Here is a 20,219-nt window from a genome sequence, read left to right as displayed (position 1 = left end):
TATTTCATATTGTGTCTAGGCCTGAAGCACTAGACTATGTATTCACTACTGTTTGCTCATTAGATAGCAACTGATATTTTAACCAGGAGCTCCTCTGTAATACAGGTAGTACTCGACTTATAACCATTTGTTTAGTGATCATTCAAAGTTATAAAGGCACTGAAAAAGAAGTAACCCATGGTTGCTTTTCCACACTTAATGACCACTAGACTATTCTCCAGTCACGGGATCAAAATTCTTGGCAACTGGCCTATATTTATGATGGTCATGTAATCCCCTTTTGCGAACTTCTGACAAGCAAAGTCAACAGGGAAGTCAGATTCACTCAACAATTACATTACTAACTTAACAATTACAGTGATTCACTTAACAACATGTCAAGAAAAGTTGCAAAATGGGGCAAAACTCACTTAACAAGTGTCTTGCTTAGCAACAGAAATTTTGGGCTCAATGTCAATAAGACGTGGATTACCTGTATAAAAATGGCAATAAGGGTAATTCTTAGGAAGAAAGTATGTGCGGTTGTTTGTTAAAATGTGATTTTACTTCCTATCAGAAAATGCTGTCGTATATTGAAGGCTACCTGTGCACATAAAAATCCATAGTACAACAGGAAATGCTCTTTAACTCTCTGCAAAAATCAAATTGTAAGGCACTAATAAATACTTTACCCAACTTTCCATTCTGAAATGGAACCGAAGTGGTGCAGTGGGTAGAGTGCAGTACTGCAGGCCACTTCAGCTGACTGCTAGTTCAGCAGTTCAGCGGTTCAAATCTCACCGGCTCAGGGTTGACTCAGCCTTCCATCCTTCCGAGGTGGGTAAAATGAGGAGCCAGATTGTGGGGGTGATATGCTTACTCTGTAAACCGCTTAGAGAGGGCTGAAAGCCCTATGAAGCGGTATATAAGTATAACTGCTATAAGTCTAACTGCTATTGAAATATCTTTCCAATTCATCTGATTTCATTATGATTATCTTGCTCCATTTCTATCACCAAAATCCTACAGGAATGGTAGGAGAACTTTAAAAAAACAAAAAAGGTTCATATCAGGGGTGGGTTGCTACTGGTGTCACTGCCGATTGCAACATGCGCTGTTCAATGTAAATTGTTCTACGCACATGCGCAGAACAATTTACAGTGAACTGCCCATGTGCAGTCACTAAAATTCAAAATGGCAGCACCCAAGTGGCAGCAAGGGAACAAGTTTGGGGGCGTGTCAGGCCTGGGTCAGTTCTGCAACCTAGGCCTGAATTCCACTACCGGTTCAGTCGAACCAGCAGCAACCCACCTCTGGCTCATACTGTAAAGAGTCTTGGACAATTTGTCTGGCTTCATTCTTCAAAGCTCAAGTACAGATAGTCCTCAACCATATTTTTGGAGTATAAGATGCACCTTTTCTCCTCAAAAAGAGGGTGAAAATCTGGGTGCATCTTATGCACTGAATACAGCATTTTTGGCCTACTGAAGGGCCTACCCCCTTTGCAAAAATGGACGTGCAGAGAATTTGGGAAGCTTGGAGGCTGGGGAGGGCAAAAATGAGCAAAAAACCTGTTTTTGTGAAAAATGGGCCATTTTTGCTCGGTTTTGCCTCCCCAGTCCCCAGGAGCACTCTATAAGCCTCCCAAAGCCCTGCATGCCCTTTTTCTTTTCTTTTCTTTTTTCTTTTTGCAAAAAACGAGGCATGCAGAGATTTTGGGAGGCATGCAGAGTGCAAAAACTTTTTTAAAAAATTTACCTTTTCAAAATAATGGTGCGTATTATACCCCGAAAAATACGGTATATATTCTACTGAATTTATTAGAAACTCCAAATCATATTTATTATTTTTAAACAACAGCTTTGAGAGAAATAATAATTGAGACTTCAAAATTCAACCCTAAGAATAAACTCTCTTCTTCAATGCTTTTTATATTCAAATTTTGGCCTTTGTGTAGCTTGTAGAAGTTAACATTAAAATACTGTCCACATTCCATCTATTTTTAGTTTTCAAATTACAATGACAAGCAAATTGCTATTCAAACTCGTATCTTCCATTGTCTCTACTAATCTAGGTCATCATCACTATTTTTTAAAAGGAGCAGCATGTTTTATCAGTGTGATGTCATTTCAACTCTGAATTTTTGCTGTTTGTGTGACAGCAATCTAATCCTATAAACCTTTTTTTAATGGTTGATATTTTTAAACTCTGCAATTTTTTCTACAAATTTATTTCTCCAGCATCCATATCACTGATTTTCCTACAAGTTATAAAACTTCTAAACACAAAAGTGGACTTTTTAAAAAATTAAACAGGACTAATGAACTGACTTTTAATTCTTAGGAAAGGACTGCTTATACAGTCCCTAATGTAACTGGTACTTAGTGAATTAAAACATTTTGAAAATCAGTTAGGTGTGTGAAGAAGCTGAAGGGATCTCTGTCTTTTGAAATCAGAGACACTGAACAACCACTTACAAATACTGCTCTGCCTCACTATACAGACTTGGTAATTCTTATAACTAGATATTATGGTAGAAGAAAGAGGGATTATAACCTCCTCTTGCTATTGGATGAAACCAATTTCAGTTGCCATCATAATGATTGAAAATGACCAACTATAAGACTGTGTCAATGGATAACAGTCACATCTCTAGTGTTTTATTATAGGTTTTAAATACATTTTAATTTTTCTTCCTTTCTCCCCACCCCACCCCCCTTTGTCTCTTCTGAAATTCTGATTACTAATTAAAATAAATTATGATTGACTATTACAATTTGCTTTGACAAGTGAATGCCTTGAATCATTTTTCTAGCTTAGCTAGGGTACACTTTCTTCCCAAGGACTAATCAGGATATGTCAAGTGTGTGTATGAATGTCTAATCAGGATACATCATTCTTTACATTTCTTTTTGGATTGCTTTCTGTGTACTTTTAAAAAATTATAATACATATTAAAAAATAGAAAGAAGGATGAGGTGCATATGTCCTGTCACTGATATGGTAAAATAAAATGTTCAAAGTAAAAGTTAAATGAGCCAGATGAATATTATTACCTTCAAGTTGCATCAATATATTTATAGTATTAAGAAGTATAGAATGGGCTGCATATGCATGTGAGCAGGAAAAGGGAGGGGTTAAGAATACCATAGGAGGCAATATTTGGTGGTACTGCCAAACCGTCTCTCCTATAGAGAAGCCCTGGGTAAAAATAATTCTTAACTATTTTTCTCTGCAGCCCCTGACCAGATCTAGCCATTTGTTAAATTTGCATTAGTGTTTAAATTTACATCAATTTTTAATATCCAGTTTATATAGATCTTTCATAGAGTTCCTTACATTATTTTCATTACAACAGTGTAATGAATGTTTTTTTATATACACTAACTAAACATTTTAATTAAAAAAATAAAATTCAGAAAAATACAGTTTCGTTTAAAAATGCAAAGTGGATACATTTCCCCTAAAATGTAAACCAAACAAAATCCTTTGTTTTTAAACTACATACTATTATTATTTTCTTGTGTATTATCCAGTTAAAATCACACAAATTCGCACAAAAAAGCTAAAGATTAATTTGTGACAGGTTAGACATACCACATTCTACATCCACACAATTAGAAAATACAGAGATATTTGGGGATCTTAAACTCTGTCATGATAAGTAATAGACTGCTATACATTATTATTTTTTATGTTGTAACTATGTATTAAGAATGAGTTATTTCCTTTTTAAACCTACTTTACTTTAATAGAACAAAAGAATTGAAAACTTGATCAGTAGGAAGTTGTAGTTGAAAGCAAAGTGATTTCTAGAACTTTTATTACACTAGGTTGTTGTTTTGTCAACGTATAAATCTGAGTCAAGTGGAAAGCTCTTTCCCTAGTTACCACATGTTTTTAGCAGAGATATATAATTTATTTATACACACAAGCCACATCGGTCTTATTCTTCTGCCACATTTTTTGCCATAATTTTGATGATGCAATTTTCCCAGATGCTACTGTGCCAGAAAGTCCCAATTCTATCTAACATCTTGCAGAAGCTTCAAAAACATATTTTTGCACATTTCTATACAAAAAACAAAAGTGGCTCACAGTAGGAAAAAACAGTAAAAGATAAAAGCACAATTTATCTACTTTCTATTAAAGGAACAGAAAAGTATCATAAGCAGTTTAAGACTTTAGCTGCACCTTTCGATAAGTCATACTAAAATTGTTGACAATCCAACTATTAGCATTATAATCAAATATTTTTATTCTAAGGACAACTATAAAAATATTAATTACATGTAACAACGAAGCATATCTAGATTCAGAAAATAGATTAAACAGAACACAGGAACCTCTCAAAGAAGGAAGAAATTTACCATGGTTAATGTATCTGTAAATAACTGGAATAAATTAAAAGTTATCTTTAAAAAAAGAGACTTTGAAAACTATAACAGAATTAGAGACTCTTACAGAAACCCCAACTATTCTATTAGGATCCATTGGTGTTGGAACATAGAAGTATAGCAAGTTAAAAACGGTATGATGTAACGGATTCAAAATTTGAGACAGGTAATCATAGTGAATCAATGGGAAGAGTTATGGAAAAAATAATAAATTAAATTAAAACTAAAGTTAAGCTAAAGAGAAAAAATGTATAAAATGCTGAAGAAATGGGGTCCTGAATAGCTTGTAAAATCTACCTTTAACCTCAGGTGTGGGTCTAATGTGTTTTGTGGGGGTGGGTGCCTGTGATGCTGTGTTTTAGCAGCTGTTTTTAGTAGAAGCCTCTTTGTTTTCTCCAGGTTTTTAATTGTTTTAATTTAGTATTGGGCAGCTATAATAAAGTCAATAAATAAATAAATAAATATTTAAATTATGTTTAACAGGGAACACAAATAGAAGGGATGAGTAGTACTAGAAAGTTTTTCCATTGTGGTATTTTTATAATTTATTTTCAGTAGTTATTTTGTTATATCTTATTGTTTTTTAATTTTCTTTTTGTACGGGTAGTCCTCAACTTACAACCATTCATTTAATGACCATTTCAAGTTACAATGGCACTGAAAAAATGTCTTATGACCATTTTTCACATTTACGAACATTGTAGCATCCCCACATTCATGTAATCAAAATTCAGATACTCGGCAACTTGCATGTATTTATGATGGTGTCAGTGTTGCGGGGTCATGTGATCACCTTTTGCGAACTTCTGACAAGCAAAGTCAATGGGGAAGCCAGATTCACTTAACAACAGGGTTACTAATTTAACAACTGCAGTGGTTCACTTAACAGCTGTGGCAAAAAAGATCATAAAACAGGGCAAAAGTCACAACAATTGTCTTCCTTAGCAACAGAAATGTTGGCCTAAATTGTGGTCGTAAATCAAGAACTACCTGTATTGCATTATTTTAAAATTAAAAGTTCATTTTTTAAAGAAAAAAAAAGAGGTAGGAGAATAAAATCTTGAGCCAAATGAATGAAACAGAAAGAAATATTTCAGATCAATGGCCTCAGAGAACAAACCTGGAAATCATTTATTAAATTGCCCACGCGTACTCAATAAATCGCTCACCAACTTCTTCTAATTTTATTGTTTTAAATCAATAATTTAGTTCTTTTTCTTTGTTCTTCAGTTATCACCACCAATGTAGCAATTTAGACTAATCTCCAGAGAGAAAATACATTGTTTATTAAACTATAAACTGTACCTACCTTGTTTCCCCCCAAATAAGACCTCCCCGGATAATAAGCCCAATCGGGCTTTTGAGTGCATGCACTAAAATGAGCCCTCCCCTGAAAATAAGCCCTCCCTGAAAATATTGCAACACAGCAGCAGCCATGAGGTGCGCAGGCTTGCCACCTCCTGCACCTCAAAAATAATAAGACCTCCCCAAAAATAAGGCCAAGAGCTTATTTCAGGGGTCAAAAGAAAATAAGACCCTGTCTTATTTTTGGGGAAACACGGTAGGAAATTAATCCTGTTGTTCATTTTAGCAACCAAAGGAAAAATGCACAATTCAGTTATATTTGATCATTTCTGAATTGAAAAGAAGTTAAAAACTATTATCTGACTATGTAGTCAAGCAGTCCTGCCCTGAATTTTTTGAATGAAGTGTATTTTTTACTTTGCATTATTTCCTGATTTAGAACCTTTGTATCCCTTCATTCCTAGAATCTATATGTGTTTGCTACTAAATTGATATTTGTATGTCACATTACAACATTATTATTATACAAGATGAAGGTACAACCAATTGGTACATACTGTGACACTGTCCAGATCTTCTGGCTTCATCTGGCCAGTAAAAGTAACTAATAAAACCAGAAATTCTGCTCAGGTTTTTATTGTGTTAGGTGAAACTGAAAGTTTTTCCATTTGTAACAATCCAAAGTCATAAACCCCAAACTAAACTGGTTTAATGGGAAATTCATACATTGCCTAAATAATGCTAATCACCACCCATTGAAACATCTAATATTACCTAATATTATTGCCTTGCATATTTCTCTCATAGCTTACCTATTCATGCACTTCACTTCAGGCATTTGGCTCCAAACTATAATAATTATTCAATAATTTCAAAAAAGTATGGAAAGTTAGACATATTTTTACAAAAATGAAGTTTTTTTTAAAAAAAGCAACATAGTGACAAATACTTGGATAAATATTAATCAAGCTCTGCATGTGGTAATTATAAAATACTTATATCAGCCTTCTACAAATCTTTTAAGATTGCACTGAAAATACATAACAAATCTGAAAGAAAAACAATCTTAGAATACCCAGTTTGCAAACTCCTGCTCTAAAAGGTTCTTCTGCCTGAAGAACATTAAAACAACTATGGAGGAAAACAACTTTGTACATTACCAAATCTGTGCTGTTGGATTTTATTATGACAAGATAACAATATTTTTTCCTCTCTTGAGAAGCTCTTGATACTACTAAAAAAAGTGAAAACCAACACTAGGAAACGAGAGAACAAAGTACTCAGCTGAGATTGGAATGCATCGTAATTATGGCTGTTAAAAATCTACTAAAGTGAACCCATGCTACAGAAAAATGAATGTTACTTCAGGGACACAGATCAATCATCAACAAAATATGAGATATAAGAATCCGAAGCTTTTTGTACTTCAAGCTGCATGTGAAATGAACCCAAAGGCCAGCAAAATTCATATTTTTTTTGTATCACAGCTCTACCATTTTAAAAAGTTAAATATAGTTCTATTGCTGATTCTTTTTAACTGCCAGAAGAATTGAGAAGGAAAAATCAACTTAAAAAAAAATGTTTACAAATTCCTGTAATTTTCATTAAAAATATCTGCTGGTGTTATATTTGATATCACCATTATAGTATGGGGTATGTAGGAAGATGTCCCAGAATGAACAGCAGCCACCCAACGTGTGCCATAAGTTCGTCTTCACGGCACTAGTACAATCATCAGCTATTCCCAGTAATGGGGGCTCTACTAAATACAATGATATTTTTTAGAAGGTTAAGTCTTTATATTTTAATGAATAATAATGCCAAATTCTTATTTTTCATTCTTTTTCAATTCAACGAAAGAAACTGCTTTAAGTTTTTTTTTTTTTTGAAGAAATGGTTAATAAAAAACAGGATTCCTTATCCTTTGTTATAAGTTCATTTTCCTGTCAGGCACGAAAGACCAGGATCACATATTAAGTTCTAATTAAACTGACTTATTATGATTCATGCCTATCTACCCGAATCGACTCAGCTAATGGTTAACACTATTTTGGCACTAGAGAAGCTCAACATTATTCAAGATAGATTGGACTTGGTCCATTTGTGGCTAGGTAACAACTCTAGGCTAATCCCTCTTTTGATTCTACCCCCAGGCTCTGTCACCCCCTGTTCTACATTTCTTTTATTACAATTTATTACAGTTAGAACAATTAATCAACAACTTGCCTCCAGAAGTTGTAAATGCTCCAACACTGGAAGTTTTTAAGAAGAGATTAGATAACCATTTGTCTGACATGGTGTAGGGTTTCCTGCCTAAGTAGGGAGTTGGACTAGAAGTCCTCCAAGGTCCCTTCCAACTCTGTTATTCTATTCTAATATAGAAAACAAAATATAAGCATCCAAACATTTTTTTCCTGAGCTTCACTTCAAAAATGATTTAAACCAAATTATAATCTATTAAACTGAAGAAGGATCGACATGCTTAGGAAATTTTTAATACAGCATTCTATAGGTAAAATATTAAATGGGGAAAATTCATTTTAATAAAGTTTATTATTAAAGAAGAAGATTCCAAAAATAATTCTTGGCAATAATATAGAGGTGGTTTGCCACTATCCAGGGGTGGGCTTCAAAAATTGCAGCAACGGATTCACTGCCACGTTCCTGGGTGAACCTGGACATGGTGGGCGTGGTCTAGTCAGTGTCCTGCACCACGGCAGGGGAGAAGGCGTTTTTCACCCCTCCCCAGGCTCTGGAGGCTTTCCTCAAGCCTCTGGAAGGACAAAAACATCTTACCCCAGGCTCTGGAGGGCCTCCAGAGGCTGGAAAGTTTCCAGACTTCTGGAACTTTTGGTAGGCCCATTTTTCACCACCACCACCACCCCCAGCTCTGGAGGCTTTCCTCGAGCCTCAGGGAGGGCGAAAACTGCTTCCCCTGGGCTGTGGAGGTCCTCCAGAGGCTGGAAACAAGCCCATTTCTGAACTTCCAGAACCTCCAATAGGCCTGTTTTCCCCCTCCCTGAGCCTCTGTGCAGGCCCTGCACTTACCTGGCATGATGAACAGGCCGCATGGAGACTCCTTGGAGGGGTGGGGTGAGATGGTAGGGGCAGGGTGAGCGTGGCCAGCCAAAAGTGGCATTTGGTGGTTCGCTGAACTGGGTACAATCCTAGTTAGAAGATCGCCCAAACTCATTTGAACACCCCAGGAGTCCCCCCTGCCGCTATCCACCTATGGTTGTTTTTTTTTTTTTTAAATTTCCAGGTAGTCTATTATCCATTAAACCATTAGTCTCCATCCAAATACTTCCAGGTGCAATCCTGTTTTGCTTTGAAACATTATCCAGGGTAAGTTCAACAACTATTAGTCCATTTAAATCTACACTGGTGAAAAAGTGACAGCTTCCAGTTCCTTAGGAAAAATAACCATGATACTAATATGGTCTATTGTTTTAAAATAATATACATTAATGAGCCAAAGAAAATTCATTTCCACCTGCCTTATGCTTAGGATTTGTTTTATTTTTGTTTTAACAAGAATTAAGACCATCAATTACTATTCCCACAGTTCTCATCATGGCTATACATTCAGCTAATACTTTTGATTTTAAAAAATGAATAACCATCTGCTTTAAAATGTATGGTTATTGGTTTCTATTTATATAGTCTATATATTTTATTTTTCCAATCTAAGTATCAGAATACACACACACACACACACACACACATATATATACACATACATATATATACATACACACACACACACACACACACACACATATATATATATATACACATACATACATACATACATACACACACACACATACATTTCTGTTTGTGTGTGTGATTCTTATACAGATATTCCAATCATTTTTCAAAAGTTGCTTATGTAGGAGCAAGCAAGGAATCATCCTGTTAATAAGAACATCTGCACAAGGCTACAATCATCCACACAAATAACTAACTGCAACAAAAATAAAAAACTAGCCAGCTTGACTGGTTTATAAAATGATACATTATAGGATGCTAACATGACATGAAAAACTGAACCATTTTTTAGGTCACCCAGGTAGCTTACAGTGAGGAGACATTTACTGCCTTCTGTCATGTCTCAGTTTATTTTCTGATGGAAAACAATTATAGTACAAATGTCAAGGTATAGTTTGCTTTCACCCCCCTCTCCATAGTGCCAGCAGCATCTGGTCTCTTGGCAGATTCCCTGGGCAATTTTACTGACAGCTGAAGAATTAAGAATTTGGGGTCAGTCAGAGTAATATTCTGCATAAGCTTTTTAGCAGCCCCTTCTTCCTAGATATCATGATCTTTATGATTTATTTTTAAGGGGGGGAGGGAAATGAATGAGAAAGTGTTGACTTTGGAAGGCATGCAAAGGTCTAAGAAAACCTTAAGAAAAAATAGTATTCTATAGAATTACTAATTTGATGCAAATTATTTATTAAGACTAAAATGTATTTTCCATTTAGCCAATGGCTCATCCAGAGTCTGATCTGCTCTGGCTTAAAACAAATAGCATCAGTGCAGGCAGATTATTATTAATCAAAAATCTTATTAATTTATTAATTTTATTTATTTATTTATTTATTTATTTATTTATTTATTTATTTATTTATTTATTTATTTATTTATTTTCAACGTCTTCATTAATTACCTTCCAAGACTATGATTTGTGTTTTCATTTGATTGATGCAACTCTTTTACTGTACTATAGAATCTGGACAGAGATTAATGAAAAAAATTATAATACAAAATGCGGTTAATGGAAATTGTGCATGATTACATTAGAGTATATGAAAGGAAGCGCTACTTCAAATCAGATTAGAAATTTCATATATGTATATTTTACCCTAGAACAGTATAAATCCTTACTACTTAATTGATAATCTAGTTTTATAACTAAGTAATAAGGGTTTATGCTATTCTTAGGAATATGAATATATATTATAAAAATATATTGAAGAGATGTAATTCCAAAAACATAAGGTTGCTGTGAAACCTGATTTTTACATTCCAGATTATTTCAAATGACAGCAAGATAGTAATCTGACTTTATCATTTTTCTTCATTGTTCTTTTGATGACTTATATTCATTCTGCTTTTTCGGCATAATTAAGTAGCAACCAATTATCCTAGTGTAATTATCATCTCCAAATGTTAATTTTTTATCGCAATATCTTTAAGGGCTAAACTCCAGCACTATTCTATTACTTGCTATATCCATTTTAAAAGAACTGTGAACCGAATGGAGGATTAGTGTGACTGAATTTATAGCCATATTTAAAATACTAATTGCAATGCACTACAAAGAGACTTTACTCAACTTTAGTCAGCTTCAAGGACTCACTAGGAGTAATGAAATCAAAGATTTTCAACATTGTTACAGGTGATATAAGGAACATTAGCATGTGAATGTTTGTACGAGTATGTGTGTATATATGTGTATGTATGTGTGTGTATGTACACACAGACCCACAAACACACACATACATACACACACAGAGAGAGAGAGAGCAACAGACACACAAACACACAGAATATTTCTAAAAAGTCCTTAAATAATTTAAGATTGAAGATACTAAGAAGGCTTTAATCTTCTGTCATTGGATGTTTTCTATTTTCCAACACTATTCATTTCCTCAGACCTGAAGCAATCACAAATCAAGGAATCTAAATGCTTCTTTGTTCGTGTTGGCTAACTGGTTGAGGTAAATTGAATCCTGTTTCTGAATACTAACTAGCCTACTCATGGTCTTGGACATAACTGGGTTTGCACTTTCATCTTAATGAGGCTTAATATACCACAACAATAGCAGTAGTAATAGCATTTAGACTTATATACCATTTTACAGTGCTTTACAGCTCTCTCTAAGCGGTTTACAGAGTCAGCCTATTGCCCTCAATAATCTGGGTCCTCATTTTACTCATCTCGGAAGGATAGACGGCTGAGTCAACCTTGAGCCTGGTGAGATTTGAACTGCCAAATTGCAGTCAGCTGGCAGTCAGCAGATGTAGCCCGCAGTACTGCACTCTAACCACTGTGACACTGTGGTCTGAACATTTGCTATCAATTCTTGTTTATTCCAGGCATTTAAATTTATTTCCAGAATAAATGTCTTTGTCTTTGATGGCTGACACTTAAAGAAGTGTTTTTATATTATTTAAACAACAATAATTACAAATGCTACCTAAATACTTCTTTTCCAAAGCAAGTGGGTATCAAATATATTAGTTTACTGTAGGCATTTGTCTAGAATAATGAATGTATACAACAATAATTTGTAACAATTGTATTTAGTAATTTTTTGTTTTACTGTTCAGTTATACAACATGTAAATATTTCATGAATGGTAGCCAGATTAGTCTGTTACAACCCACCTTCCCAAGAAAGCAGTAATCTTAAAAATCCCAGAAACATGAGATCTATGTTACCACCCAAAGGACCTGCAATTTTATGTACCTTTCATCCTTAAAAGGAGGATACAAATAATAAAATAAATTGTTGTACTAAATAAACTGGCCAAAAAAGAAAAGTATTTGTTTGTTTGTTAAATTTATTTGCCACCCTAACTTATCATGTGGTTACCCTAGGCAACTTACAACAACAAAAAGAAAGAAATGAAAAGTGTATAAACAAAACAGAAGTAAAATAATAGAACAGTAAAATAAACAATGAAAAAGAAAGAAATGAGAATATATCAATATGACAACAACAAGATGGATGGGTGGAGAGCAGAGAGCAAGTGGGACTGCCTTCAGTCCAGCAGCCCTCTCCAGTATGGAACTCATCACTAGGTCTCCAGCCAAACAGCAAATTACGAATTATTGTAATAAGCAGACAAAAAGCAAACAAACTTCATAGTAACTTATTATTAATTGTATCTGGTCTATATAGACGTTGGCTAGGTCCACTTTAAAGAAGCAAAACAGTATGCTTATTGAAGTTTTCAACTTTGATATTGAAGAAAACTCTGGATCGTCAATATCATGAACAAATGAATCATTGAACAATTAAGAGGTACTCAAGAAACAAATAGCCACATTCAAATTATTGTACTTTTCACACATTATGCGAAGACCTAGCTCTTTGGAGAAGGTTCTAATGCTGGAAAAGATAGAAAGGAAGAAAAGAAGACAAGTAGCATGGGTGCACTGTTGGAATAGCTGAAGGACCAACTTTTGGAGCTACCATTATGGAGACAAACTTAACAACACATAATAAATCAATCCAAAACTCTGAAAAACACTACAGTCAATGTGAAGTGTTCATTTTTGTATTAACTCTACCCCCATAACCAGAAGTATTCTTAAAAGTGGCATTTGATTTTTCTAAGATTTGTGTGAAGGCGGCAGCAGGCGGGGGCTTTTGACACCCCCCACAATTGCCTCTGAGCCTTGGGCTGTACCACTCTACAAGTTTTTTTTTAATTAAAGCCCCGTGGCTCTGCCAGTTTCTTTCTAAAGTGCTGCAAGTCAGTTTTTTTTTCTAAAGTGCCAAGACTCTGCAAGGTTTTTTTTTAAGCCACGGAGCTTTATAAAAACCTTGCACAGTCTCTGCACTTTAGAAAAAATAACTTGCAGCACTTTAGAAAAAACTGGCAGAGCCATGGGGTTTTAAAAAAAAACCCTTATTCCCTCAACAACTTTCTGATATTGAAATCTGCACTGAGTTGGCAGAGGAGAGTTTGCAGTGGTGAGAACGCCGCCCCCTGCTGGCCACCCTGAGCTAGTGGTGTGAAGTCCTCCCACTCCATTTTGCAGCTACATAAGGGAAAGAGGATAGAGCATTTAGGCTTAATGTCATGAGAGATGTTGAAAGAAAATTATTCCATGGGCATATGACTAATATTGAAACCATTACACATGCTATTGTTCCACACAGGGTTTTTTCTAATAATACGATTTTGAAAATGGGGGCTATTTGAGACTATTTCCATCCGATAATTTGCATCACCTTCAGATAATTTGTGTCAGCTTCAGATTAAAACTAAATGGTTTGTCTTCTTGACAAAAAGGCAGTGCTCCTATTTTCTATTTCATATCCATAATCATCCCTGGGCAGAATTGATGGAACTATTTCTTCATTTACCCAGATAATACTCTAGCTAACTGTTACTACATTGTTAGTTTATTCAGGATATCCTTTAAGTCAGCTGAGGAACAACAGTTTTATTCCTTGGAATGTCTGCAAATGAAAGTATGTAAAACAAACAGCTAATTAAGAACACGTGGGTGAAAGTTTAATCATCACAATCATGAGATAGAAGCTAATAGTGTCTGGGATGTTTTCCAAAAGTATTTTCAAACAGGAAAAAAGAATAAATATAAACATGCCATGAAAGAAATGCCCCCCAAATTAGAATGCTTAAGCAACACAAAGCTCTGAGACTCTTAATTTATCTTTCTACACTCCAGTATCCAACACGTTTAAGATCTCAGGCATCAACAATCAAGAAAGTCACACTGTAATACATGCAAGCAAATTTCCTTATTGTTCTTCATTCATTCCCAGAAACCTGCCACACTAAAGCAGACTATCTCTCCCATAAAGATATATTCTGTGAACTATTAAGAGGAGCTGTCTTCACTGTCTTTCTCTCACACAAACTATCTGAATTGTCTCTTGTTCCTCTGGAATGTATTTTCTCCCTCCTGAGAATCTGGACTACATTCTATCACATAAAATGCATTAATTCTGCTTTAAAGATTAACTCTCTCAACATATTGGTCACCTTTATGCTAGCTGATCAGAGCATTCATTGAGTTTTGGCACTCTGATTCTGATGAGTACTATCGAAGCCAGGACTTTTTGGAACTAATCATGTACAATTTAATATGATCAAAGTACTGGCAGTCTTCATTGAAGCCAACTGTGAAAGTTCTTAAATTAGTTTCACAGTTTGACTCATGCAAAGCAAATATAAACTGGCACGGGATTTATTTTTCTCCCTGATAACAACCTGGCACTATAATAACCCAAGGCCATTTATTTTAACTATTACTGAGCATTCACAACACAAGTTGGGTATTGTGTCTGTTCTAGAACACAGTATGGTAAAACACTTCAGTACTGCTGCCAAGAAAATTACATGGGCTTGTCCATGAAATTTTCAGCAGTTAGTTGAGCATGACTCAAAGCATACTGAATCTTACTTTGTACTAGTGAAATCTTACTGACTTTCGTGTTTTATGTAAATATATAACAGGCTGAATTTAAGGAGGATAAACCTACCGTAACTTCTTAATAGATCTAGGGCAGCAAGCGGAAATAAAGTTTTCTACCACAAAGAGGCACAGACGGCTGGACTGAACTTTGCTCCTTTCTGACTCTTATTCAAAACTTCTAAAGGTCACACGATTCAAGATGATGGTATACCTATTTTCACAATTCACACCAAAGCTTGGGGACTTTGTATTTGATAATAACTGCAATAATTCCCTCTAGCTCTTAAAAGAAGATTAATTCCCACTCTGCAAATATGTGAGTCCCATTTCAACATGTGGGATCAAGTTACAATCATAACTCTGCATGAAAGTTTGCATAAGTGCCTAGTAATATATTATGCATGCAGGATTAATTAAGCCCAGTGAGCTGGTTCAAATATCTAAGAACTATCTAATTGCTACATGCAATTAGTACAAGTCACAGAATATTCTAGCCTTCACTGTATAGTTTGTGGACTTATAATATGTATCTAATATATCCTGGGCTACAGGAAAAAAAAAATAAGGTAACAAAAATAAATTTATGTATTCAATAAAAAGCTCAAATTCCCAAATCAGACCTAAATAACAATATACTGAAAACATTGGGGGGAAAAAACAAATCATAAGAACAGTAATAAGAGATCAACTATTCTAGCTGATAAAAAAATCTAAGCAGCACCAGTCCTGAATAGAACTAGGACTGTGAACTAGACAAAGAAAGCTAATAAATAGTCCAAAATAACACAATGAATTAATTCTGAGTTTGTTATCAGATGGAATGGTCTCAAAGTGGTCTCATCCCACAAGCGGGTTTAACTCACAAAGTAATGGAATTACAAATTTTGTGTGTGTGTGTGTGTGTGTGTGTGTGTGTGTGTGTGTGTGTGTACACAGACACAGACACAATATATAAAATCTGAATCAGTTGTAGCATGACCAACTTACAAACATGGACAAGATATGTATGTATAGCGATTCCCATTCAATAACAATAAACATTCATCAGAATTCAATGTCAAACCCACTATAGCATAATAAGACTGCATACACAATGTTTTCTCAGCAACATTAGCTTATATTTTGTCACAGAAGGAAATAGATAATATCTGAGCAGATAATAAACAGCACATAACTAACCCCATCTTCAGAGACAGAAAATGTACAATTGATGCAGCACTATTCAACTTAACAGAACAAAAGCCTACTCTGCACAGCTTGACAGAAGATCATTAAATAGGTCTTCAGAGCAAGATAAACAGATGTCTTTTGGGAGTTCCAAAGTAAGTCTAGGAGCAAACATTTAAAATTACTTCAGTATGTGAATTCATAAATAATAATAATATTCAAACCATTATGCATACTTTTCTAACACAAAAATCTCCAAAGTTTGTTATTTACGACTTAGGACAGCTTTCTCTCTATCTGGTGCTTTCCAGATTTGCTGGACTTGAATATTTAAAATTCCTTTGTCCCTTTATGACATCTGAAGAGCACCAGATTTAGGAAGATGATTTAAAGAAATCTGACTTACTGTATTGAGCTGATTCACACATCACATAATTGTACCAGAAATAACTGTGCCAAGCATGAATGAATGCAACCAAACTGATTCATGAATCAATGTTTATAGTTAGCATGTAGTAGTTCAACGCATCAAGTTGTTGTTAGGCAACAAGGATTCTATATAATGAATGAAACAACATTTTTTGCATACAAATTTTGCAATATCTCAAACTAGTGTATATTGAAAAGAATGGACAAATTATGTGTAGCCATGCCATTTAACATATACTTTATTAAGAGATGTTTTGCCCTTAGTTAATTTCTATAAGAACATGTATTTCATAAGCAGCCAAACATTCTCATGCTAAAATCTTTAAATTAAAAAAGTATTTTTAAAAAAATCTTTTAATGGAAATGATTGGTCAGGCAATCTGTAATGAGATCCATAACCTTTCACCTTAGGTCACCACTGTAATCTTTCCATATTCAGAAGTTGTGACCGCCTAAGAACTGCTCAATGCTTGTATTGTGTGTGCAATCTCATTTCCATATGCCAATGTCTACTTGCATTAAATTAATTCTGTTCCAAGTATTGAACCACGAAAGGAGGCAGGGAAAGGCCGTAGACATTCCTTATTCTTAAGAGAAGCCTAGGAGAATTAAAAGAGCAAAGCTACAGAGCTGAAGGTACATATGCACATTGGAAAAACTGAAGTTTATGGAGCCCAGTAATGAGTTTGTCTGATGAGACTTATTAGGAAAATCAATATTACCCAGAAATATCATTACCCATTTTGCTAGTGACGAATAAGCAATATTCTTTTGCATCTCCAGGAGAAATGTGCTGTCTAAAAACTAAATTGGAATGTATGCCTATTTATATTAAAACTATTCATATTTCCATAATATGGTTTCACTTTTAATATGAGACCTTTTAATGGTCAGTTTCTGCCTGAAATATTTTATTCAGCCTCATCAGTGCAAATAATTGTTGATATATATATTCCCCAAGTTTTTATTTTGTAACAAAATTAAAAATGCAAAAAAATGAAAACATGCAAGAATGAAAAGTAATGCCTCTATCCCCACAACTTTAGTTTAAATAGGAACATTTGAATAAAATAAACAGGAAAATAATCCTTGAAATTAGCTTTCTATCTCTATTTACTTTTCCACCAATTGCCATCATTTTCTACACAGTTCTATGATGAACAAGCTTATCAAAGTAATCATGAAAGACCACACTTTCTTCAATCAATTTATTTCAAACTTGATTTCAATCAAACATTCAGTCCATGAAGATATTCCTTCAATTTTGAGAGAAAGTGGAATGTGATTCAAAGTCTGCATTATATGGGACATTAGGAAAGATGGTGACTTTGCAATTGTCTCTTGGGTAGCTCATGAAGTTATGGCTTAGCAGTATCCTCAAATGTCATTCATGTGCTTACAAATACTGCTTAATAAGTCAAAGTCTTGAGTATAGCACTCTCAATTGATAATGGTTCCATATCAAGGTAATGCATGAAAATAATACCATCTCTATCCCTAAAAAGTTGTAACTGTGAGTTTTCCTTCCAAAGCTTGTATCTTGATTCCCTCCGGCCTTCTCAGGTGAAATTTCATGTTGACATTCCATGAGCTGATGCTTTGTTTCTGGGTCATAACCCTGTTTTGCTATCTGTCGCAATGCTGTGAAGAAATCCTTCACCTTCTTTCTTATAGTTTAATAACAACTCTTGGCAAATTTCAAATTCCAAAACTTTCATCTTGACCATCAGCATTCTATCTTACTATCTTATGTAAACTTTCTGATATGAAAGAACATCAATAAGATGATGCTCCTATGAAGTCCCAAGCCTGACAATAATTTCTCTCTGAGTTATCCAGCAACTGCTCTTAATCAGTTCATCAACCTTTCTCATATGAAACTTGTTGATTGCTGACACAAGTCATTCATTTTATTCTTGAAACTCACAAATCATCTCTTTCCAACTCTCCACGTTTACATTTTCTGGTCTAGCGACGCATACTATTCATATTATCACAGTCATCACTATAACCACCTGCATTTAGAGTAAATTTAGTCATAACATATTGCTTAAAGCACAATGATGACGGCTCACTTTACAAATGGTAGCAATATACCCTTTTGTCACAACAACTTCCTAACAACTAAGTGAAAGAAGAGATGCCAAACAACATGTCGGAGCTTCTAGTTACATCTGTGGTAATTCATAACATTGGAAGAATCATTGTTCATTTAACCTTCATAACTATACTATGTATATGGACAATTTGAAAAATTTGAAATTGCTACACTTTCTGGCAGAACAGAAAGAAATTGAAAGTAATTAAATGAAGAGGTAGAAGGCTTTTAAAAAAAACAAATTTAGCCCTGCCAGATAATAGACAATAATAAGTGTAAAAATAATCAATCAAGATTTATAGACAAAAGAAACTTACACTTGTTTCATAGCGTATTATTCATAACCATTTAATGTTTATGAGGTCACCTTTAACCATTCATTCTACATGCAATCAGAACATATAAACGTGTTTTCTTTACCAGAACTTGATTTTTTAGCTACTCTTTTAAAGCAGGATGATGGAGCAAGAAAAATTCCAAACAATATTCAATTATCCATGTGGGTATAGAGTTTTTAACAGGGGGCATAATAGCTGAGTGGTTAAAGATGCTAAGTTTGTCAGCTGGAAAGCTGACAGCCCAGGTTGAGTATTGCACAAGTAATCCTAGTACTGAGCTCGGATTACTTGCCCCAGCTCCTGGCCCCCTAGCTGTTCAAATGCACGCAAATACTAGTAGATAAAAAGGTAGCATTTCGACGGGAAGATAATAGTGTTCCATGCACCTTGTTTATAGGCAGAAATGTCTTCGGTCAATGCTGGCTTTGACAGCACAGAAATGTCTTCGGTCAATGCTGGCTCTCTCGGCTAAGAAACAGAGATCAGCACCATCCCCTAAAGTTGGAAACGACTGGACAGGGGAAACTTTTACCTTTATAAAGGTTTTACATGGAAGATAAATCCTAAAAGTAAGATTCTACATTTAGGCAAGACAAACACAATGCACAGGTACAGTATATGTGGTACCTTGCTCAATAGTAGAAACTGTTGAGAGGCATCTTGGAGTCATAGTGGACAACCATTTCAATATGAGCCAGCAGTGTGCAGCAGCTGCCAAAAAAGCCAACACAGTTCTAGGCTGCATAAACAGAGGAATAGAATCAAGATCAAGGTGTTAATATTATTTTATAATGTCTTGGTAAGACCACACTTGGAATGCTGCATTCAGTTTTGCTTACCAGGATGTAAAAAACATGTTGAGACTCTAGAAAGAGTGCAGAGAAGAGCAACAAAGATGATTAGGAGGCTAAAACATATGAAGAACAGTTGCAGGAACTGTCTAGTTTAATGAAAAGAAGGACAAGGAGAGAAATGATAGCAGTGTTCCAATATCTCAGGGCTGCCACAAAGAAGAGGGAGTCAAGATATTCTCCAAAGCACCTGAGGGTAGGACAGGAAGCAATGGGTGGAAACAAATCAAGGAGAGAAGCAACTTAGAACTAAAACAATTCCCTGACAATTAGAACAATTAATCAGTGGAAAAACTTGCTTTCAGAAGTTGTGAATGCTCCAACACTGGAAGTTTTTAAGAAGATGTTAAATAACCATTTGTCTGAAGTGGTGTAGAATTTCCTGCATAAGCAGGGGTTTGGACTAGAAGACCTCCAAGGTCCTTTCCAACTCTGTTATTCTATATTCCTTCAAATAAATATTTTGTATTCA

The 20,219-nt window shown here is 34.8% G+C and overlaps 1 protein-coding gene across 14 annotated transcripts in view; it reads right to left on the bottom strand.

Annotated features, from left to right (window-relative positions):
* Window positions 1-20,219, bottom strand: part of DAB1 (DAB adaptor protein 1) — a 788,454-nt gene that overhangs the window by 216,455 nt on the left and 551,780 nt on the right. Inside the window, exon 5 of one of the 14 annotated variants that reach the window (XM_087719599.1) lies at window positions 19,524-19,635. The exons of the other annotated variants lie outside the window; for them this stretch is intronic. The gene's annotated coding sequence lies outside the window, so the exon portion shown is untranslated. The remainder of the gene's footprint in view (window positions 1-19,523; window positions 19,636-20,219) is intronic. 14 annotated transcript variants of the gene reach the window in all.

This window comes from Thamnophis sirtalis, unplaced genomic scaffold (assembly GCF_051295495.1).
Source record: "Thamnophis sirtalis isolate CommonGarterSnake01/CBP01778 unplaced genomic scaffold, rThaSir2_p1.2 scaffold_7, whole genome shotgun sequence".
Lineage (NCBI taxonomy): Eukaryota > Metazoa > Chordata > Lepidosauria > Squamata > Natricidae > Thamnophis > Thamnophis sirtalis.
This window is presented reverse-complemented; position numbering and strand designations above follow the sequence as displayed.